General features: G+C 49.6%; 1 pseudogene; it reads right to left on the reverse strand.

Annotated features, from left to right (window-relative positions):
• Nucleotides 1–5,460: 5,460 nt before the first annotated feature.
• On the reverse strand, nt 5,461–9,006 carry LOC129715756 (trypsin-like; annotated as a pseudogene).
• Nucleotides 9,007–9,234: the final 228 nt, after the last annotated feature.

The following is a 9,234-nucleotide window of genomic DNA, read 5'->3' on the forward strand; positions in this document are numbered from 1 at the left end:
ACGTGGTACTGGACGCAATAGAAACATAGAAACATAGAAATTAGGTGCAGGAGTAGGCCATTCGACCCTTCGAGCCTGCACCGCCATTCAATATGATCATGGCTGATCATCCAACTCAGTATCCCGTACCTGCCTTCTCTCCATACCCCCTGATCCCCTTAGCCACAAGGGCCACATCTAACTCCCTCTTAAATATAGCCAATGAACTGGCCTCAACTACCCTCTGTGGCAGAGAGTTCCAGAGATTCACCACTCTCTGTGTGAAAAAAGTTCTTCTCATCTCGGTTTTAAAGGATTTCCCCCTTATCCTTAAGCTGTGACCCCTTGTCCTGGACTTCCCCAACATCGGGAACAATCTTCCTGCATCTAGCCTGTCCAACCCCTTAAGAATTTTGTAAGTTTCTATAAGATCCCCTCTCAATCTCCTAAATTCTAGAGAGTATAAACCAAGTCTATCCAGTCTTTCTTCATAAGACAGTCCTGACATCCCAGGAATCAGTCTGGTGAACCTTCTCTGCACTCCCTCTATGGCAATAATGTCCTTCCTCAGATTTGGAGACCAAAACTGTACGCAATACTCCAGGTGTGGTCTCACCAAGCCCCTGTACAACTGCAGTAGAACCTCCCTGCTCCTATACTCAAATCCTTTTGCAATGAAAGCTAACATACCATTCGCTTTCTTTACTGCCTGCTGCACCTGCATGCCTACCTTCAATGACTGGTGTACCATGAGACCCAGGTCTCGCTGCATCTCCCCCTTTCCCAATCTGCCACCATCCAGAGATAACCACACTAGAAGTCTGGCATTTCAGTCTTCTTCCCAACACTCTGAAGTAATGTTGGAGAACCTCCTTCCTCTTCTTCCCGATGTCGTTTGTGCCGACGTGCACAACTACTGCCGGCTGTTCACCTTCTCTCTCGAAGATGTTCAGAATTCGGCTCGTGACATCCTGAACCCTGGCACCAGGGAGGCAACAGCCCATCCTCGCATCTCGTCTGCCGCCACAGAATCTCCTGTCTGCTCCTCAGACAATGGAGTCACCCACCACCAGGGCTCTGCCCGACGTCGGTCTTGCCAGTCGAATCCCATCTCCAGGATCTCTGGAAAAAAAGTAATAGGTGACATTTCAGGTTGAGACACTTCTTCAGGCGACTTTCATTTTTCACACAAAGGGTGGTTGAGGTGGGGACTATCACAACGTTTAAGAAATGGTTAGACAGGTACATGGATAGGACAGGTTTAGAGGGCTATGGGCCAAACGCAGGCAGGTGAGACGAATGTAGATGAGGCATGTTGGTTGGTGTGGGCAAGTTGGGCTGAAGGGCCTGTTCCCATACTGTACAACTGTATGATACCGCAAATGTGCATATATACTTATATAACTTCACAACAACACCTTAATATGGGTCAGAGAACAACATGGCCATTTTACTGTTAGTAAGATGGATGGACAACACAAATGTCACCCATTCCTTCTCTCCAGGAATGCTGCCTGTCCCGCTGAGTTACTCCAGCATTTTGTGTCTACCTAACGTCACACTTACATCAAAAATACACCATTAAGGAATGTACGTTTCAATCCTGCTAAAGTTGGGCGTCTTCAATCTAGTGTGGGATGCATTACAAATCTAGAGCCTGGTAGCTCATACACAAACAAAGATACCATAACTTAAAAGAGGGCAGGATCACAGTTGCAATCAAACACCGTGTTGCATATTAGCAATAATTGCATCTTGGAACTTTGATCAAAACTTTTAGGGTGGCACAGTGGTGCAGCTGGTAAAGTAGCTACCTCACAAAGCCAGAGGTGAGGATTTGATCCTGGCCTCTGGCGCTGTTTGTGTGGAGTTTGCACGTTCACTCTGTGACCGCGCATGTTTAGTCCAGGTGCTCCAGTTTCCTTCTGCATTCTAAAGACGTGGGGTTTTGTAGGTTAATTGGCCTCTAGTGTGTAGGATGCAAAAAGTGGGAAAACGTGAACCTACTGAACAGGTGAACAATGGTCGGTGCAGATTCAGTGGACTGAAGACTAAAACTAAAACTAACACAATCTGGCTTCCTCTGGTATCCTTCCAAATTCCAAACACGTATGGGTTTGCAGGTTAATCGGCCTCTAGAGATAGCCCCAGTGTGCAGGGTGTGAATGGGAAAGTGGGATAGCATAGAACTATAGAATGGGTGATCTATGGTCACTATTGTTTGTCGGCTGAAGAGCCCATTTCCATCCTGTATCACTAAGTTAAACCTTGGCAGTGGTGTCGTTCGAATCTATGACTAGTCTCGCAATGTTAAATTCCTGCACAGAACTCGCGGCACTACTGTGGTCAAGGGAAACCAGAAGCACACAGAGACACACACACACGCACGCACGCACACACACACACACACCCACACACGCACACACACGCACAGACACACACACACACACACACACACACACACACACACACACACGCACAGACACACACACACACACACACACACACACACACACACACACACAGACACACACACACACACACACACACACAGACGCACACACACACGCACACACACACGCATGCACACACACACACACACGCACACACACACACACTCACGCACACACACAGACGCAGACACACACACACACACACACACGCACACACACACACACACACACAGACACACACACACACAGACACACACACACGCACACACACACAGACGCACGGACACACACACACACACTGTGAGTGAGTATGTACGTGTGTGTGTGTTAGAGAGTCAGTGTATGTGAATGTGTGTATGTTTGAGAGTCTGTGTGTGTCTGAGTATGTGTGTGTGTGTGAGTGTGTGTGGTGGAGGTTGTGTGTGTGATTAACAAATAACAACTAGTACAAATAATAGTCTTTCGTAGATGAGAGCTTATCTGTTGTTTAATAGCCTGATGGCTGCCAGGGAGAAGCTGTTCCTCAATGTGGATGTTACAGTTTTCAGTTAAAAAAGTCGGACGTGACTCCAGAAGTCGAGCATAATAATAATAATAATAATAATAATAATAATAATAATAATAATAATAATAATAATAAATACTTTATTGATCCCCTCAGGGAAATTCAGATGTCCAGAAGCCCCCAACCGACAAACCCACAGATTCAAAACGAACGCAGACAGAAAATACATAGACTACACTGTGGACACTACCTGAGAGCAATAAATACTTAAAAAGACCAATAATTAACAATTAACAATTAAAAATTGCAAGAATGCTTCCCCCTGCAGCCTAGCGGTCCGAATTATAAAATCTAATGGCTGCAGGGGTGAAGGATCTCCTGAACCGCTCCGTTCTACAGGGCGGGGAGAGGAGCGGTCGTTGTTTCGAGTGCTCTTTAGACTCTCCAGAATTACATGTCAGTCAGTCAGTCAGTCCACACGCCGTGATTCAGTCTGTCAGTCCAGAGGCCGTGAGTTAGTCCCAAGGCAGTGTTTGAGTACAGAGGCCATCAGTAGGTCACTGACCGCCCCCACCCCCACCCCACCCACCCCCCCCCCCCCCCCCCCCCCCCCCACTGACATCTCCCACCTCAAGACACTGCCCTCCGCCTCCCTATAGGATGCTCCCTGTCCTGAAGCTGCCCCCATCCCCCACTGCAGGACACCCCCTCCCTAATCAGCTCACGAGATCCCTTGCCTGAAGCCGTCCCCCTCCCCCGGCTGCAGGACTTGCCACCACCACCCCACCCCGACAGCCTACGCCTCAAAACAATGTTTTGCACGAATTCTTCAGTGAGTCCAGAGGATTGAGAATTACAACAAAGCAATGGGATTCTTTAATTTTGAACAACCAAGAAATGGAAGGATGAGGACAATCCAGAATTGCTGCAGGAATTGCTATACGATAGAACTGAAAAACAGCATTTTTTTAGGAGAATGGGCCTCTGCTGAATGCTGAGCAGAGAGCTGTGTATGCACTCAGTTTAACAGAAGGTGAAGACATTCCCCTTCAGCAGACCTAATTCCACATTCAATCAACTTTTCCTATGACAATCCATAAAGTACAAGAACAAACAATGCAGAAGGTGTTGATCTCCTGTGACAAACCGGTATTTCAGCATGGAAAATGATGTGTGACTTAGCCATGGAAAGATGAAGGGAATGTAAACGTTTTCCTGAAGGATGGAACATCGACCAAGAATGTTGTTAATAAAAGCGTGCTTCGTTTAGTGATGACTTCTGAGAAAAATTCTCAGATTTTCTTTGTTAAAATTTGACCGTTCAATCTTTCTTTATTTAAATTGTCTCTTTTGTTTATCAATAGCAAAGAAACATAAAGCCGTAATGAGCAGCAACAAGGGACATTACAAGAAATAACTTAATAATTCTCATCTTTAAGATTGTTCTTATAATTTAAGTAATTCATATTTTAAACTTTTATAAATCCTTTTTAAACTTTTCATGCCTGCGTGTTCTTCATCACGATGGGAACCTAATGGGCAGGGATGGATGCTGTGTGGGAGAGCCACTAAGAGTGAATGGGGGGAGGTTGTGGGGCAATGGGCTGAATGCGTGGGGGTGTGGGGAACGGCAATGGGCAGAATGAGAGGGTGAAGGGAGCAGGGGTGACTGAGTGAATTGGCAGTGTACCAGGCGTGAGTAACTGCACTGCCAGCCCACCAGGCATGAGTGATTGCACTGCAAGCCCACCAACCGTCAGTGACCGAACTGCCAGCCTACGAGCCGTAAGTAAGTGAACTGCCAGCCCACCAGCTGTAAATGACTGTTCTGCCAGCCCACCAGCCGTGAGTAAGTGAACTGCCAGCCCACCAGCTGTAAGTGACTCAACAGCCATCCCACCAGCCATCAGTGACTGCACTGCCAGCCCACGAGCCGTAAGTGAACTGCCAGCACACGAGCTGTAAGTGAACTGCCAGCACACGAGCTGTAAGTACTGACTGTACTGCCAGCCCACCAGCCGTGAGTGACTACACTGCCAACCCACCAGCCGCGAGTGACTAGGCTGCGAGCCCAATAATCCATTCAGCCCACTATGTCCATATTAGCCCTCTGTAAAACAGTCCCTTCGGCCCACAACACCCATACTAGCGCAACTAAATGCCCCCCCCCCCTCCCTCCCACTGGCCAACAATATTGGAATTGGTGGACAGGTAGAATATTGCGTTGGGAGACCAGCCATCCCGTGCGATTCTGGGGTGCAACGGGTCCCACTTAATCTAGTCTAAAACTAAATCAAACTACTAAACACAAACTATAAACTCAAGTTATAAACTCCAAACTCAAAGCATGAACTAAATGTAACTAGGCGCGCAGTGATCTCTGGCAGGTTGGAGCCAGGGGGAAGAGGAACTGGAGCGGACACAAACAGAACCATTCTTCATTGCAACCATTTTATTGATAGTTTCCCAGTTGTGCAGAGAGTGAGAGGCGGAGACCTGGCGCCGCCGCCGGGGTTCACGGGCTCAGTTTGCCGCGATGGTGTCTTGGATCCAGGAGAGTAGTTGCAGACGCGAGTGTACATGCCGGGGGAGTCACAATACATGTGTGTGTGCGTGTGTGTGTGTGCGTGTGTGTGTGATAGTGTTAGTGTGAACACAGTGATCGCTCGACGGCAGCAACACGGTGGGCCGAATGGCCTGTTTCCGCTCACAAGTGCTGAGCGAGAGGGGAGAAGGGAAGGGGAGTAGATGGGGAGGTGGTCACAGAGACGGGGGGATGGGGTGTGGGGGCCGGAGGCCTGAGCGGAGCGGCGAGACGGTGACGGGTTGTAGGGGCGGGAAGTGAGCGGAGGAGATGGAAGGGGAGGGGAGGGGAAGGGAACGGGCAGGGGTCTGTACCCCGCAGCGGTGGCGGCCACTCTCCATGTCGCCGAAACACATCCTGTTGGCATTAATAATTCCAGGGTAGGAACCGGGACAAAGCGCGTCAGTCAGAACCGGGGCGTCCAAGCTCCGACGCTGGTAGCCGCGAGCCAATAGTGGGGTAAAGGTGAGAGATTAAACGCCCTCCCCGTCTCTGTCACCCCCTCCCCTCCCTCTCTCTCCCCGCCTCCTCATTCCATACCATTTCCATACTATTTCGACAAGGTCCCACATTAGTATTCTCCGGTTCCTTAAAGAACACGGTATTGAGGGTTCAGTATTGATGTGGATGAAGAACTGGCTGGCAGACAGGAAGCAAAGAGTAGGAGTAAATGGGTCCTTTTCAGAATGGCAGGCAGTGACTAGTGGGGCCCCGCAAGGCTCAGTCTGGGACCCCAGCCATTTACAATATATATTAATGATCTGGATGAGGGAATTGAATGCAACATCTCCGAGTTTGCGGATGACACGAAACAGGGGGGCAGTGTTAGCCGAAGATTATAGAGGAGCAAGATAGACCACTCCTCGAAAAACACGTAGTATGACGTGTGTGATCGTCGACGCCATTTTTCGAGGCATTTATTGGGCTTCCCCCACACTGTCATGGCGTCCTTATCTAAATTTCATCTCACCGCTCTGCTATCAAGTATTCTAATCGTAAATCTAAACGACCCGACCTGTCATTCTTTAGGTTTCCCAATAAAAAAGAAAGGTGAGAAAATATTTTTATTATTTTCAGTCGATATTCTGTCGTGAAAATGTTATTTTCTGTTCTCCCATCAACGGCCATTGGGAAATTAGGTTTGTCGGTACATTAGAAAGTTATTAGACTTATTTTTAATATATCTTTACTTACCATAATAATAAAGACAATTTTAACACTTCTGTACGTTTTTGGTTTTGTTCTTGTAAGGGATTGGTCTCCACAATATGGCCCGCGGACACATCAGGTCCAGTGACCAGGAGATTTTTCGAGCTCAGATTCAAGTCCGAGAATGGGCGGCTGTTACCCATTATATTCCTCGAATTGTCAAGACATCACAAGCAAAGATCACAAGCCCGCCGTGAAGAAGGGTGCAATCAAATATTATATAACTCTGCTCTATCATCTTTGGGTGCAATGGTGGGTCGGGGGGTTAAGATCTTTGGTGTTAGCTGTGAGGAGAATGCTAGGAAGTTGCAAGGTGACTTGGATGGGTTGGGTGAGTGGGCAAATGCATGGCAGATGCAGCATAATGTGGATAAATGTGAGGTTATTCACTTTGGTGGCGAAAACAGGAAAGTAGACTATTATCTGAATGGTGGCCGATTTGGAAAAGTGGAGATGCAACGAGACCTGGGTGTCATGGTACACCAGTCACTCAAAGTAGGCATGCAGGTGCAGCAGGCAGTGAAGAAAGCACATGGTATGTTAGCATTCATAGCAAAAGGATTTGAGTATAGGAGCAGGGAGGTTCTACTGCAGTTGTACAGGGTCTTGGTGAGACCACACCTGGAATATTGCGTACAGTTTTGGTCTCCTAATCTGAAGAAATACATTGTTGCCATAGATGGGGATACAGAGAAGGTTCACCAGACTGATTCCTGGGATTGCAGGACTTTCATATGAAGAAAGACTGGATAGACTCGGCTTGTACACGCTAGAATTTAGAAGATCAGGGGGTATGGAGAGAAGGCTGGGATGGGATACTGAGTTGGATGATCCGCCATGATCATATTGAATGGCGGTGCAGACTCGAAGGGCCGAATGGCCTAGTCCTGCACCTATTTCCTATGTTTCTATACCTACCTCATTCTCCCACCCCTCAACCGACTCCCTCTCTCTGTCTCTGTCTCTCTGTCCCGGAGTCTCACCCCGGTCCTTGATGCGGAGCCAGCCGGAGATGAGACACATGTCGCCGGTCTGGGCGCACTGCGTGGGCAGGGCAACGGCGACCACATTGCGGTTCATTGCGGCGGGCCGGGACAGTTTGATCAACATGATGTCGTTGTCCATGATATAGTAATCGTATTTGGGATGTCTGATCACCACCTGTGATTGGATGAATTGTTCGAACCCCTCCGTAGCCGTGCTCTCATGCTCGCCCAGTCGAACCAGCAGTCTCCTACGAACTGACATAAATGCCAGATCACCGCTCATCTTCCTGCGCTCCAAGGAATAGAGCCCCAGCCTGCTCAAAGTCTCCGAGCGTACACCCTCTAGTCCTAGCAACATGTTCGGTGGGCCGAAGGACCTGTTTCCGAGCTGTCGAGGAGAGGGAGAGAGGGGAGGGGAGAAAGATAGTAAAGTAGATACAGAGACGGGGAGAGGGGGTGTAGACTCCTGTACTTACGACTGGTAGCATAGGGCTGCGGCCAACACCCAGCGCGGGGTTGATCAGGGCGCCGCTGCACACGAACTGGCCGGCGTCGAGGGCCACGATCCAGGGTGCGGCGTCTTTACTGTACTCTTAACCGTCCACGATCTTGTCATCGACAGCGGGCACCGCGGATGTGGGAGAGAGAGAACACGGTCACTGCCAGCGGGGAGGAGGAGAGCGAGCGGGGAAAGAAGGAGGGGAGAGAGGAAGGCGAGAGAGAGATGGGGGAGAGAATGAAGGGGAGAGGGAGAATGACGGGCAGAGAGATGATGTGAAGGGAGAAGGGAGAGAGCGGGGGGGGGGGGGGGGGGGGGGAGATAGTGGGGGAGCGAGCGAGAGGGGGGGAAAGATAGTGGGGTAAGAAAGAGGAGAGAAAGAAGGGGGAGAGAGAAAGTGGAAGGACAGAATGGGAGAGAGAGAGAGGGGGGGGGCAGCGGAGGGGGGTGGGCGAGAATCGGAAGAGAGGGGGGGGGGGAAGGGAGAGGGGAGAGGAAGAGGAGGGGTGGAAGACAGGAAGGCAGACGGAGAAGGGGAGAGAGAGGAGCGAGAGAGATAGAAGAAGGGGATAGGAGAAGGGGGGGGAGGGGGGAGGTAGAGAGGAGGGTGGGGAGACAGGAGGGGGAAACAAAGGAGGGTGGGAGAGAGGAAGGGCGGTAGACAGGAGGGGGAGAGAGAGGAGGTATGAAGGAGGAGGGGGAGAGAGACAACGGGGAAGAGTGCCCGGGGGGTGGGGGTGGCTACTCTTACCTGCGAGTCCGAGAAAGACGAGAAGCAGAAGGGTCTTCATGTGGTGTGGGGTCGGGGCACCACGAGGCTGAGGTACGGGGAAATGGAGAAGTAAAGGAGGGAGGGGGTAGCGAGGGGGGTTGGGAAGAGGGAGGGTAGGTGGAGAGTAAAGGGAAGGGGAAGAGTGGAGAGGCAGAGGGGTTTACAGAGAAAAAACTTAACTGAAACACAAACAAAAGTAAAAGTAATTTAAACTAAACTCAAACTCTAAACACAACACTTGAGCTAA

The sequence above is a fragment of the Leucoraja erinacea genome, unplaced genomic scaffold, assembly GCF_028641065.1.
Source record: "Leucoraja erinacea ecotype New England unplaced genomic scaffold, Leri_hhj_1 Leri_137S, whole genome shotgun sequence".
Lineage (NCBI taxonomy): Eukaryota > Metazoa > Chordata > Chondrichthyes > Rajiformes > Rajidae > Leucoraja > Leucoraja erinaceus.